Below are 15,416 nucleotides of genomic sequence, written 5' to 3'. Positions count from 1 at the left end.
GTCTGTGTTGTTAGACCTATAATGATTCCAAGAAACTGGAATTCATCAAGTAGTCGTAAAACACAGTATCTGTTTGCAAAATATCAAAATGCACACAAATATACAAATTATAAAACAAGGCTTTAAACATGGCAACGCTAAAGAAAAATAATTGCCAATATCAAATATTAGTTTGAAAAAAAAATAAAACATGGCTCTCATAATCAGATACCCTGTCACTCCATACTTAAGACATGTATGGGTTGGGAGGAGAAAGCCAAGAATTTTAAACTGAAGGAATGTTTTAAGTGCCTCCTCCAAGAGATAATATGCATTAAAATTATGCTTAAGACCCTTAAATACAGTTATGAATATACATGAATCTAAGTTGTCTCGGTTCACAAAATCTGATATATTCTACCTCTGTGTTCTGTCTGGGCTATGAAAACTTATTTTTCCAATGTGGCCTTCAGACATTGATTAAATACAGCTCATGCAGTGTCTGCATAATGGATAGAAGTGCCCTAACTATTCACTTGTCCAAGTAGAGTAATCATAAAAGAAGGATGGAGGAAATTCTCTTGCCTCTTTCATCCCAAACCCTCCTTCAACCACTGCTGTTCTTCCCCTCTTCTTGACAGCTGGATTCCTTGTAATGGACAGTCTCCTAGCAAGGACACCTCCTCCCTCCACTACTATCTCAGCTTTTGCATCCTAATAGTTACTATTAAATCACTAAACGAGTTTTAAGTTTGCTTCCACTTTCTGATGAAGAGAGTCTACATTTCATCATGTGGGGAAAATCCATGTGGCTAACATTTCTCTTCTATTGGACTCCATGTTGTCGAATTTAGAGAAATCGAATGACTGTCCTCATTTCCCTCTGCTTTTCCCTTCCTATTCTTTTTGTAGGTTTTTCCAATGTTTTTTTTTCTTCTGCCAGTTGTGGGGCCTGAACTCTGGGCCTGGGCGCTGTCCCTCAGCTCTTCAGCTAAAGGATAGCGCTCTATCACTTGAGCCACAGTGCCACTTCCAGCTTTTTCTGCTTAGGTGGTGCTGAGGAATCAAACCCAGGGCCTCATGCATGTGAGGCAAGTGCTCTACCACTGTGCCACCTTCCCAGCCCTGGTTTTTCCCAACATTGAAGCCACAGTTTCCCCATGGGCTTTGTTCTTGGTTGTCTTCTCAAACAACCCATTGTCCTTGAATTAAATCTTCCCTTCTCTCAGGGCGATCACCATTGATTTCTCCACCATCACTCTTACTTCTTTCCTATTTTGATACCCACATAAGAAAAAAGCCCACAAGCTATTTCTATCTGGAAATCCTCAAGGTACCCGAAAGTCAGTATGTCCTAAAATGATCTCACCACCCATTTCCCCTCACCTACAATTGGCCCTCCCCTTGGCAGCTATGCTCTAGGAGGGAATTGAATCTCTCACCCTCCTTGAAAAGGCCCCTGAGTTCCTTACATGTTATGCATTGTGAGCATTTCACACACCTACCTCACCACTGTCAAAACCTCCAGTGTACCCCACGTGTCAGTCAACTTCATGGCTAAAATGACAACCAGTTGGCTCATTCTTTAGGCCTCCATATTATCCCCACTCCATCCAACAGGTTTTTGCTTTTTTTTTTTTTTTAAGATAAAGTGCTGATAGGATCACATGCTTTCGGTTTAAAATACTACAGTGAATGTTCCTGGTCCTCTTCAACACGATCATTTGTGGCTGATCTTCTACTTATCTTCCTATCCCCATCATCAACCTAAACCACCAGGTCTTTAATCACTCTGAATATAATTTTTTTGTAAACTCCTATGAGCTTTGATCTTCTGGACCTTGGTATATTATGTTCCCTCCTTTTTTGACCATTCCTAATCTCCTTGGGATGGCTTTTCTAGGAAGTATGTCTTTACAACACACCAAATTGTATGACATCTGTTGTCTGTGTGTGCTCAACATTCAGCTGCATATTTTGTGAATAATAAGTTTAACAAGAACATCCAATACCAATCCATCCATATTACAGGTTTCTTTTGTGTAAGGCCCATTCCAAGGGATGGAGGAAAACATGTACTATGTTTTTAATGTATAAAGCCTAAGACTTCATTTTCCTTTTCATGATTATAGCATAGATCCTATTACCCAGTAGTCATTCAGTTGTTTATGATTTGAAGACAGAATAAATCAACGATGGGGAAGCACAGTCCATCAGTCATTGGGATCCACCTGCAGGTAAAGAAATCACCCAATAGATATAATGACTGGGACCTTCTGATGCTGCTGGCTGCTGGTTGAAACCTTCTCATGCCTTGTGTCCCTCATGCTGAGTGTCCCTGCTTCCTTTCACAGCATTGTAGGCAACAGTGCAGCTCGGACTGCTACTGCCATTTCCTCTTCTACCCAGATACGTTCTTACTGGTGAACCAGTGCAGCCACCTTTTACTAAATTACTATTTGAAGAGGCTCTCTGAAAAGGTTTTGACAAGGCATGCAACCATTGGGAAGGGGATCTTTTAGAAAATAGGTAGAGCTAGGACCTGGAGGTGTTTTTGTGTGTTTCTCTCCAGGGAGATGATTCATTCATTCACTCACTTGAAACACTGCTATTTCCAAGATCCTGGTTGATCTTTGTCTGTACCATATGTTCACAACTGAGTCATCAGAAGGCTTTTGTGCCTCTTACTGTCACCAAATTGGAGAAATCTTTGTTGTAGAAGAGTATTTGTGTTGAACATTTGAAGTTCAGTGTTCTGTTCGGTGGACACCCTACGCCTCAGGATTGGAACAGGACACTCTTATCTTTATCCCTTTTTCCCACCCTGGCCCATCCTCTTACGTCTTCGCTCCAACTACTCCAAGATTTTTCCAAATATAAAAGAGAAGTAATTTGCATATCAGATAATCACTTCCGTTTCTACCAAAATACGTAGAGACTGTTATGCATTCTCTAAAGAAAGAAAAAGAAAGAGATGAAAGGAATTGATTCCTTCATTACCAGTGCTAGTTCGGAACAAAGAACTGACCACTCAGAGAACATGAGCTTCTGCATTTGGTGGTCATGTTATTAGTGCATGTTTCCAAAATAGCTCCTGTGCACTGGCTACTATACCAGGCACCAGGTGAAAAAGCAAAAGGGTGTCCCTCATCCACACAGCTCCTGTGGGTTCACCAGCATGCAAAAGTCAGGCAGGCTTCTTGGAATACAAAGTTCAGCCTTTCACAGTAGACTGCTGGGAGATCTGAAATTCGCAAGCCTCATGCAGCAGAGTACGACTCAGACCTCTTTGTTTGGGGAGATGGGGAGTCTGATGATTAGCTTTAGTTGACAGAGACTTCGCCGCAAGCTCATTTTGGACTTCTTTGCCTCTAGAGAAGGAACTCACTGTGTGCTCAGCAGGCTGGAAGCCATCTCAGCAGATGGTCTCGGACTGTGAGTGCCAGCCACAGAGCACTTGCCTGGTGTGTTTGCACGTGGTGCTGCTCTTGTGCAAGCAGCAGGCCATCAGGAGAGAGTGTTTTCCAGTGATCAGCAGCAGAAAATGGGGAGGGAGGAGCCGACCATGGGAAGTGGTCCAGAAGTCATTTGCTTTCCAGTGTGGTTTCCTGCAAGCAGGCTCAGCGCTTGGCACGCTCAGGAGAGACAACTGAGGGGTGGGGAGAATCTTCCAAACGCATAGCCTTTGGAGAGCCCAGGATCTAGAGGAACATGGTAGGCGTATTCATTGGCAGCTGATCTTGTTGGCTGTTCCCACTTATGTGGGAACATCATTCCCCTTCCAGCTCGAGACCAATGAATCATTTTAGTAACTGGTCAGTCTCTGTTGATGCCTATCTTCTCAGCCCTGCAAGGCTATTTCCATTTTCCTCTTGCTCACCTGACTACTGCTCTACTGAACCAACACAATATGGTTTCCTTTTTTTTTTTTTTTTCTTTTTGCTGCTCGTGGAGCCTGAACTCTGGGCCTGAGCGCTGTCCCTCAGCTCTTCAGCTCAAGGCTAGCACTCTACCACTTGAGCTACAGTGCCACTGCCAACTTGTTCTGCATATGTGGTGCTGAGGAATCAAACCCAGGGTTTCATGCATGCAAGTCAAGCACTCTACGACTGAGCCACCTTCCCAGCTCCTACAGTTTCCTTTAAAAACACATTTATTTACTATATTAGTACATGGCCACTTCTGGTCCACATTGTAGTCTTCGTTGTTGATTATTTGAGTTATCTACTACTCTGAGCTTCAGGGTTTGCATCTGTATATTTGGGAGAAAAATATTTCTTTGGCTACTGAGAAAATTGATTCCAGTTCTCTGCATCTTGTATATACATTTTTCTAATTTGGGGAGGGGAAGGAAAAAAACAAAATGCTTAAATAGGATACAGGTTGACCCGTTGTAACAATGAGATGCACAAGACACTATGTTGAAAATGGGGGAGTAGATGGGGAGGTGGGGAAGGAAGGGATGGTAGGGGAAAAACGAAGAGGCAACAATGCGCGATAGGAAATGTACTCATTACCTTATGTAACTGTAACCCCTCTGTACAGTATTTTTACAATGAAAAACGTATTTAAAAAAGTGGAAATTAAGTGTGAATACAAGCATTTGCAGACTATAATTGCTTTCCAAATATTCATGATGTGGCTCTTTCTGTTAGTAATCAACCAATGGATGTGATACTTAGAAATCTGTGACCAAAATGGAAAGGCTTGGAAAAAATTATATTAAGTGAAGTAAGCCAGGCCCAAAGAAACATAGGTCCCATGGTTTCCCTTATTTGCAATATCTAGTATATGTAGGAGTCAAGCAGAGAAGGTCAGATAAGGTGATGTTAGGAAAATGAACCCTTAGATATGTATTTAAATGTTTTTTTTCTTTCATGCATTTGTTTCTAACACATTTATAAGATTATTTCTTTGTTGCTTTGTGTGTCCCTCCTCCACAGTATAACCCCTGCTTTCACTGTATTTGATGTCGGTATAATTTGTGGAGGGGAAGGGGAAAAACAAGTCGTTTAAATAAGGATACAGGTGGACCTGTTGCAACAATGAGAAGTACAAGTTGTCATGTCGAAAACGAACTTTACAACTTTGGTGGGGGGGGAGGATTGGATGGGGAAGTGGGGGGCGGGGAGGCTGGGAAGGGATGTGAAGGGGAAACAAAGGAGAAGGCTACAATGCTTGATAAGAAATGTACTCATTATCTTGCCCATGTAATTGTAACCCCTCTGTACAGTATGTTCACAATAAAAAAAAAAAAAAGAAATCTGTAACCAAAGCAAAAGGCTGGGTAAGTGGAAAGTACACACCACTCTAGTGCATGGGTTTAAATTATTTTGTATGTGGTTTGTTTTATGTCCTGTGGTTCTGTGGCCCGGGTAGACCTGCTGCCATCCACCATGACAGAAGGAGACTATCATTCAGTCAGCTGGGATTAGTTTATCTAAGACAATGAAGGTCCCTACAGCAACCTAGGAAAATGCCCCAACTGAAGACAGGTATGCCTGGCCAGTTGAGGGGTCTTGTAGTCACACGAATCTCAGGCTAAGACTCAAGCACACCAAGGGGACTGGTGAGTTAACAGACAAACAGGAAGGGAAGCTGGGTGCTAGTATTTCAAGTGTGCTCAGGAAGCTGAGGCGGGGAGGATTGTGATTGGAGTCCAGTTAGGGAAGGAAATTTGCTAGGCACTGTCTCTCATCAGTTGCTGACTATGGTGGCTCATGGCTGTCAGCCCAGCGGTGCAGGGAAGTGAGATCCAGGGATCACGCTTCCAAGGTTCAGTTTAGATGGGTAAGCACAAGTTTCCAAGACCTCAATAGCAGAAGGCGGGTATGTTGACAGGCACCTGCCATTCCAGCTAAGGTTACAGGTGCAAGAAAAAGTAGGTCATTCCAGGTGATTTCTAAGAGGCCTCTCCTGGTGTAATTGTCAGCTAACTGAGCAGAACAGGCTAGCTGTGTGAGTAGACCCTTGAATAAGATTGAAAAAAAAACCAGGCCCTACACCTCCTTCATCATCATTATCTCTCCTGGATTTAAGCATTGATTTTCCATGAGCTCCACAGCTACCTCACCTCCTCGCTGGTCCCTCCTTCCCATCCCCTTCTGCTCCTTCAGATGAGTATTGATTGAAGATCTAACACAGGGTCAATTAAGGTGTTTTTTTTTTTTTAAATCTTGTTGCTGTGAATAAGAAATAAGAGAAGGTGTATTTGAAATTCATTGAAGCATAAAACTCAATTAAGTAGCTAAGTGCCTATTTTTTTATTTGAACTTATGTAAAGACTGCTATTTAGGCATTAATTCTTAAACAAAGGGCTGCTGTCAGAGTTTTGAAATAAATAGCATGTGTTCAGAGGTAAAAGGAAGCCCCAAATTAGCCAAATTTGAATAATCTCGGATGCTCAGGGAACACATAAATATACATTTGCCTGCCTGCACTGGGAAGCTATATGAATGTATGCCTCTAAGCTCTGAATCAGTGTTGACATTCTCCATCCATTCACGCTCCCTCCCTGTAATTTACTATGTCCCACACAGTGCCCAGAACTCCATCTGTTTATTTACTCATTAATGTTGATTCTGAAATCATTCCTTCAAAATGTAAATATACCAGGAAACATTCTCTGTAATAATTTAGGAAAGAAAAATTGCTCCACAAGGAAAATCTATCCTGTGAATATATCCTTTCCTTTCTGTCTTTTCTCCTTAACCTTCTGTATGTTTGGGCACATTTTTAATGTATTTATTTTTATTTGTAGTTGGCATAATTATACATATTCATGACACAGTGGGATGTTTCCATACATGTACATCATGCTTCAGGATCACATCCTGTGGTTTCAGAGTAGCTAGGATTGCATGTGACCACTGACCCTGGGCTCCTTCTTGTTATTCAACAAGTTATTGTTAAATGTTAGTTGTCCTGGGCTGGGAAGGTGAACGCTTGCCTTGTATGCATGAGGCCCTGGGTTTGATTCCGCAGCACCACATAAGCAAAAAAGAAAAAAGCTGGAAGTGGCGCTGTGGCTCAAGTGGTAGAGTGCTAACCTTGAGCTGAAGAGCTGAGGGACGGCATCCAGGCCCAGAGTTCAGGCCCCACGACTGGACCCAAAATAAATAAATGAATAAATAAACGTTAGTTGTCCTACTGTGGATGAAACATGAAAACTCATTCCTTCTATAATATTTGTATATTTTTCCCAGTGTCTTGTTTTTCTGTGTGTTGGGGGGGGGATTGTGAGGATTGAACTCAGGGCTTGAGCTTTTTTACTCAATGCTAGTGCTCTACCACTTTGAACCGCAGCTCCAAGCCTGGACTTATGGTGGTTTATTGGAGATACGAGTCTCACAGACTTTCCTGCTTGGGCTTCCTTGAACAGTGATCCTCAGATCTCAGCCTCCTGAATAGGCAGGATTATATGTGGGCCGCCAGTGCCCAGCTCCAATGACCTGCTTTTATGTTCTCTCTTTTCTCCTAGTCTTTCTTTCCAGGCCCTGAAACTGTCTATTCTGTTCTCTACTACTATGAAATAAATTTTTATCTCCCTCACATGGGTGAAAACATCTGGTATTTGTCTTTCTATCCTGGATCACTGTGCTCCATGTATTGTTCTCTGTCTGTCTAGTCTTTTCTAAGTGGGAAGGTTGAGTAGTTGTTGTAAGAGCCCATTCGGTGGATGAGTAACTCAGCCATGATGCTCAAAGATTTGCAAACTGTTCTCAATCTTCAGAGTCTGTTATTTTAAAATCAGAACATCAATTCAATTCGCAGAAAAAGGAGAGATTCTGTAGTGTTGAGGTTTACATTGCTTCTAGTACTTTTCAGATTTCATAGGCAAAAGTAATAAAGCACTCACTTCTTAGAACTCATTAATTCAAAGTTATGTTGATTTCCAGCTAGTTGTATTTGACATCCATTTACTCAACAAATGCTTGATATTTTCTCCTAGGCATATCTGATAGATATCTATTGGAGACCCTAACACAGTCCTTATTTATGGATGGAGAAGTCAACATTAAGTTATTACTGATCAGTGGTATTAAGATGCTAGGTAAGCCAGAGCCATTGACAGGTGCAAAGAAGCAAAACTTGTGTTGCTGTTGGGTTTCAAGAAAACCTTCTTGATCTTGTAAGAGGTTTTGCTATGCCAAAGCCCCGGTGTCAAGGTTGAATAGTTGTTAGGCAAAAGCAGTCTTTGGTGTTACAACTTCTGTCTAGAGTCCTCTCCTGGGGGGCAAAAATGATTTCCCTTATAGTACATCCAGAATGATGTTGAGAAGCAGCAGCAGGGGTTTGGGGGTAAAGACCAGCATTTCCCTGAAAGGACGGAAAGTGGGCCAGCCTACCAGAAGATGAATCTAGATAGGAGCACTGTTGAGCGCCAGGGAAACCTTCTGTGTTAGGGCATAGAGTTCATTCTCTACCAACCATTTAACCTTTCCCAAAGCTAACTTTTGCTTAGAATGCCTTGGTGCCGCTAGCTTAAAAGAATAGAACCGAGAGACATGTACTGAACTGTGGGCATGCTTGGGCCTCTAACGGGCTCTGGGGACAAGGTAGAGTAGCAAGCTCTGGGGCTAGAACTGGGGCTCCAGATCTCAAGGCCGTGGATGCTTTCCACCCCGCTCTTTCCTCTTGTTCCTCCCCCCACACTTGCCTTTGACTCTTTGTCCTCGACTTCATTCTAAGGACAGTATTTCTTCACAGAAGAAAAAGAAAAGAGCATCTTCTTGTCTTCTAGCTTTCAAGTCCATAGAAGCACACTGTGATCCCTACTTGGTTTCCATGCCCGCCTGGTTCAGTCGCTGTCATCAGGGAATGGCACCATGAAAGACTGTACTTGTCTTTCCCAGGACTGTGGGAGGGTCAGTGGGGAGAGGGTGGGTATTTTGTTGTATTTTGTTGACAGTTCTGTATACATTCTTACAGCATTTTATTCTCAGCACACTTTAATAGAGTATATATGTATACTGTATCTTCCAAATATCAACTCTGAACAGAGTTGCTGGTGTTCAGTTTGGCTGGGAATTCTGATACCTTTCTGTCCAAGAATTATGCTCTTTTACTTTATTGAAATATGTCATGGCAACAGCACTGAGCCTAATTTGCCTAATACCAGCAATGACTTTCTTTAAGTACTTACTTACTTGTTATTGTAAAGGTGAGGTACAGAGGGGCTATAGTTACATAAGCCAGTTAATGAGTGCATGTGTTAAGCATTTATTTTTTAAACTCATGGAATAAGTCTATTAGCTCTGCTGTCCAGACCTTAAATCAATTACAGTCATTGGAAGGAAAAGAACTATGATGAGAGAGCTCAGAAATCCACAAGTGCCTTCTGTGACCAGTGAGGACAGGGCTTGTGATTGAGTGTGGGTAAAATGTAGGAAGCATGCCCTATTGGCATATGAGAAGTTGAGTGAATGAAGAGTTGGGTGGTATGTCTCTCAAGAGAGAAGGAAGCATGGGCTGATAAACAAAAATGCCATGCGTGCATCAGACCTTCAGAATTCCTCGTTTTTAAAAATTCCTATCAGAGTTTCTAGTTTCTCCTTACCTATTCACCAAGGGATGATGAGCAGATGGTGCTGAAAAACATTTCCAGAAAGACTGTTTTGTTTGGGGTTGGCCTGTGTTATTTCCCACTTCTCTTCCCAGAGACCAAAGCCATGCTGGGCTTCATATTTTAAATTTATATCAAAGACAAACTGACTGTCTCATTTTCTTTTATAAATAAGACTCATCATTGTCCTATTTCAGTTCCCAGGAGTCTTGGTAGAAGATAAACTGCAGACTCAAAGAAAATAGAGTTGGGGATTCATTCTTCTGCCTCCATGAAGACACCTGTGCTTTGCCCCAACCCCAGTTGACCCGGACACCTGGGCCAATCTTAAGAATGTATGTATTTGGGAGAGGATGATCTATCAGCATTTTGGGGACCACCCTTTAACAAATGTATCTCAGGGAAATCTAGCTGATTGATTTGGGACTGTTAGTTTGTGCTGACAATTACAATTCAGGAGAAATTGTAGGTTAGCCCCATTGAAAAATCAGGGCCCTTGTGAAGCATGGGACTAAATGAATACCATCTATTATTTTGTGTTGTTGGAGTCTGAGGTGTAAGGAATGCATTTCCGTGGGAGTTGGCGTGGAGATTTTAAACCTGATTTGAATTACTGTTGATAGAACATAAATTGAGAGTATTCTGCCTGCAATTTAGCTCAATGCCAGCAAGGTAAGTCTGTTTTTTCTAGAATGATCAAGCTTACACTGGAGCAGGGCTGTCCTCATGCTCACCTACTATCTAGTAGAGATGATTTCTTTGATTGTCAGACATTCCCACAATGATTCACACAAGGGCTGCGATGGACCAAGCAAAATGAGACATTGAGTTTCCATCCTTAGACAGACACGTGCAATCCACATGGGAGCTGACATTTTCCTTGGATTGTACTGCATTCCAACTCATTTTATCTTCCTTGCGGAACTGGAACGTGATGGATAAAACCTGTGCTTTACACATGTATCTCACACATGGGAAAGCTGAGGTCTAGGGAAAGGAAGCAGCGTGTGATGTAGAACTGGGAATTACGAATGGTGAGGCGGGCAGCCATCTGGCTTCCTCACCTGCCTTTCTCCTAGTGTAAGGTGCCTATTACTAATTATCCTGCAGATGGATTTAGAGAATTTCCTGCTACAAGAAGCACTTCCTTAGTGGTGCTGTGGCTCAAGTGGTAGAGCACTGATCTTGAACAAAAGGAGCTCAGGGACAGTGCCTGGGCCCAGAGGTCAAGCCTCTGGAAAAAAAAAAAAAAGAAGAAGAAGAAGCACTTCCTTTTCAATTCTCTTTTAGATGTTGGGAACAAGGAAATCGCCATTGAATGCCATACCTTATACTTCTGTGACTACTAGCTAGTTTTTGTGTCAGTGAGCCTCTGTAGATTCTGATAGATTTAATAATGTAGCCTTGTTTCTATTATTTTCAGTTTAAGCATTGATGATACCACTTTTAAAATGTTTCAGTAGCTATAGTGTTACTTCATGAAATTAAAATTTTCAATAAAGTAATTGGGTTTAAAGAAAAATACTAAGTAGCAAGACAGTATATATTACAATGAAGTTTCCCCAAGGCTCGTGTTTGAGAAACACACTTGTGTCACATCACTTTCGATCTTGGATTGGGCTACTTCATGTCAAACAGAAATCACTCCTGTTTATACTGCAGGAAAACTTGAAGCCAAAATAGCAACAAGCAAAGACCGTGAAGAAAGCCCAACAAACTTGAGACATAACGATTTTGCTCTACTTAAAAACCGTGCATACTGGCACTAGTGGTTGATACTCATGACCCTAGATACTCAGGAGGCTGAGATCTGAGGATTACAGCCTGACAGGAGTGCCTGTAAAACTCTTATCTCCAATGAACCACCAAAAAGCTAGAAGGAGATCTATGGCTCAAGTGGTAGAGCACTAGTCTTGGGCAAAAAAGCTCAGGGACAGTGCTCAGGTCCTAAGTTCAAGCCCCAGGACTACATACACAGACACACACACACACACTCACCACCACCACCAATAACAGCAAACAAACAAACAAAATGAAAACACAGGCATGCTCATTGGAACACAAGGTACAGGCACTGCCTCTGTAAGTAAGCTAATCAGTCAGACACAAGGCATGACAGTGACCCCCACTGCTCCAAAACACAGGAGTGTGAACAGACTCATCCTACTGTTTGGGGACTGCCTGACAAAGAGAGGCACCTTTGAACATGGTTTTGACAGGAGATGTGGATGAGGTGAAGGGGAAAGGAACTGCAAAGTCCTGCCCTGTAAGAGTCTGCTGTGTCTAACAGTCCTAATAGCAGTGCTAACAGATAGCCATTTTTGGAATGCCTGCTGTCTGGCTGGCCCTGCACCCAGCACTCCTTTGGCAGCTGTAGCAGTGTCATAGGTTGGATCCCTGTGTCTCCTGAAGGCCCTTGTGCTGTGTATAGGCTTAGTCTCCAAGTTGTTGCTAGTAGGAAGTGGTGAATCATTTGGGAGCTAGGCTCTAGTGGAAGTCATTAGATCATTATCAGCCATGTATTTGGAAGGGATATTGGGGGCCTGGTCCTTTCCCTTCATTCTTTTGCTTTTTGTAAGCATTTATTTTGTGTGTGTGTGGGGGGGGAGTTGGTCCTGTGGCTTGAACTCAGGACCTGAAGCAGGGTGCTGTCCTTGAGCCTCTTTGTGCTCAAGGCTAGCTGTCTACCATTTGAGCCACAGCGCCACATCTGTTTGTTTGTTTGTTTGTTTTGGAGTAGTTTATTGGAAATAAGAGTCTGATGGACTTTCCTGCCCAGGCTGGCTTTGAACCGAAATCCTCAGATCTCAGCCTCCTGAGTAGCTAAGGTGACAGGCGTGAGCCACCAGTGCCTGGCCACTCTGTACCATTTCCATCCAGTGCTTCCACCAGAAGCCTATACAGAAGAAGTCTACCTGATCTGTGAGCTGTCAGCTCTAAAATCATACGTCAAAGTAAACCTTTCGTCTTCGTAAGTCACTATCTCAGAACTTGTGACTGCCACAAGTGCTGGATAGCCAATGCAGGTAGACACAGCATGAACAGTTCTAAGAAGGGGCAGAAGACCATCGGAAAGGATGTTTCCCAGGCATCATTTGAGAAAGGAGATGCACCCGAGTGGCAGCAGTTAGCTAAAAGTTTAGGTGCCTAAGTAGTGGCCGATGTGCTCGAGGGAGAGTTGCCTCTGAAATGTATGTGAAAGTTCCTGCAGTGGCTGTGTCCCAGGTGAGCCTGGGTTTGTGGAGGAGAGGACCACACCCATCCCTCTGTGTGGAAGAGAATGAATGGACAGCACACAAGGGACAGCAAGGATCCCCAGGACCCAGTATCTCCTGGTGAAGTCTGAACAGTGGAATGTCTCTTGAACTGCCCGCAATGCAAGCCTGACGATTTCATATTCGCCACCAGGCCTTGCGTCAACTCCACGGTGTGCCCACACCTCCATCTGCCTGTCCTTCCTGAGGCCCTGCCCTGGCCCCTGCACTTCCTGTTAGCTTGATGTTACCTCCACAAGAAGATTCTGATAGGAGTCTCCAGCCCTTTCCTTTCACTGTTACACATGGCTTTCTAGTAAGTCCTAGGGATGTCAGTCATTTCTGAACATCTCTCCACAAGAAACACCACGTCAACACCTCATTTTCTTGTATTTCTAAAGAATAGCTTTAGGTGGCACTTAACCTTGGGGTCACAGACATCACAATCTGTGATGGAATGTCTATTCATTTTATACTTGCAGTTTTGAAGACACGATGCCTATGATATTGAGAAAGAGTGAATTAATTTCCGTGCATTAGAAAGGAAGCATATGAACCACATCCTTCTGGATAATATGTACTTCATCAACAAAATGAGCTGCCCACCTCAGAGGGAGTAGCTCCATGTCTGCCCAGAACTCAAAGCAATAATGAAGAGCAAGTCTATCCACAAATTAAAACCATTCTCTCCCAGGAGCTTTTTTGTAGTACATTTGATAGTCTGCTCCCTGTCATTCTCCTGTGTCTTAATTCTCATTTGATTCCTCCCATGGTCATTAGCTAATTTTCCCTCAGTCCCTGGCCTGGCGTATTCCCCTGTTTTAAAGGTTTCTGTCCCTTCCAACTTTGTGACAACTACCATCTTCCTGTTTGCACCAAGGCTGGGACAAAGAGGATGCTGGAGGAAAGGAGAAGCCAGGACATCTTCTCCTGTCGTTGACACCTTGTGCTATGTTTCTAGCAATGGATACCACGGATGTCAGGTGAAGGTCTACAGCCCTGCTGCTGTGTTTGGAACTTGGCACTTTCCAGAAAGCTCCAGGGTAATTTTTGTTCCAGCCAAAGGCACTGGTTCCTGAAATTCTTTAACACTCTCATTTCCTTTCTCTCAGGAGTGGTAGTCAAGTAAGTACATTCTGATCTGTGGAGAGCACGTAGCTCACCAGCCCTGTGCTAGCTACAAATGAATTGATAGCTTGCTCTCCAGTGGACCATTCTTCTTGTGGAATTATCTGTGCCACTTGCACATTCATTCTGTATAGAACAGTGCATTCTTCTCACAGCAGTACTTTGCTGGCTTTCACAAGCACACGAAGACATCTGTTGATGAGCAGTATGGCTTAATTTCCCGCAGGGGCCCCAGAATGCGAGATCTAGTGACCCAGTTAGAGCCCACCAAGTCCTCCAGGAGGTGTGGCCTTCCTTATTCTCATTTTCTGCACATACGGATGGAAAGGTTTGCTCGTTGCCCATTGCTCTTGGCCAAGTTGTGTGGAAGTAGCTTCGCTCTCAGTTGCTAATTGGCAGGGCTGGGGTTTCACCACTTGAGCTGTGTCCCCAGCCCGTTCTGCTTTCATTCTTTCCTTGCCTTTTTCCTTTCTTGCTTGCTTTCTTTTTAATTTTTTATAAAGTTGATGTGCAGAGGGGTTCATTACATAAGTCAGGTAAAGAGTACATGTCTTGTAGGATGACGTCACACCTTCTCAGTTTTTCCCTTCCATCCCTGCTTTCAGTCTTTCTTTAAAGGGGGCTCATGCTTATGCTGAGATCAGCCCTGGACTGTGATCTGCCTCTATGCTTCCCATAGAGCTTAAACAGTAGGTGTTGAGCTCCATGCTCAGCTACTGGTGAAGATGGAGTCTCATGACATTTTTGCCCATGTTGGCCTTGAGCCAAGATCCTCCTGATCTCCACTTACTGAAAACCTACGATTGAAGGCATGAGTCACCACTTGCTAATATTAATTTTGAATTTTTCCCTTTTTAGTACCACTATTCTTATATAGGTTTATGGTATTCAACATGATATATATTCATATACATATATCTCGATTATTATAGTCAAGCAGATTAATGTATTCATCATCATACATAGTTACCTCTCTGTGGATGGAGTTAGGAATAGTACCTAAAGTCTACTATTGAATAATGGCAGAAACCTAGTGCACAGAATGCCAATTACAATGCTCTCCTGTTGCATACTAAAGCTTCAGACTGCTTTGTCCTTTTAACAGTAACTTTGTACCCTTCGACCTGCATCTCACCCATGAGGGGTGTGAGGTATCACACCACGGAATGTTAGTTAATATGCTCACTGTCCATGCTGCAAAGAGCACATTGGGATAGGATCTGCAAGTGTGGTACTCTCTACACTGGCCAGCAGGGAGGGTAGCAGGACACAGGGCATACACTCCTGTCCGTTGACTGAAATGTACTGTAATGATTCCATGGAACATGCACAGACTCATGTGTATTCCAAAGACAATGAAATTCATGGAGTTGGGTACCCTACCATCTTTGTACCATTATCTTTTACCTCGTGTGTGGGCTTGTGGACACACACACACTTTCTCATGCTTGCTATTTACTCTGTTGTGAGGGTTATAGACTGTATGCCAG

At 43.0% G+C, this 15,416-nt stretch overlaps 1 long non-coding RNA gene across 1 annotated transcript in view; it reads left to right on the top strand.

Annotated features, from left to right (window-relative positions):
• The window catches only part of LOC138840885 (uncharacterized), a 71,040-nt gene that overhangs the window by 29,154 nt on the left and 26,470 nt on the right, over positions 1-15,416 (top strand). Inside the window, exon 2 of the long non-coding RNA XR_011376257.1 lies at positions 9,742-9,879. This is a non-coding gene — a long non-coding RNA (uncharacterized lncRNA). The remainder of the gene's footprint in view (positions 1-9,741; positions 9,880-15,416) is intronic.

This window comes from Dipodomys merriami, unplaced genomic scaffold (assembly GCF_024711535.1).
Source record: "Dipodomys merriami isolate MVZ:Mamm:240054 unplaced genomic scaffold, mDipMer1.0.p SCAF_305, whole genome shotgun sequence".
Classification (NCBI taxonomy): Eukaryota; Metazoa; Chordata; class Mammalia; order Rodentia; family Heteromyidae; genus Dipodomys; species Dipodomys merriami.
Note: the sequence above shows the minus strand (reverse complement) of the source record. Positions and strands in the feature narration are given on the sequence as shown.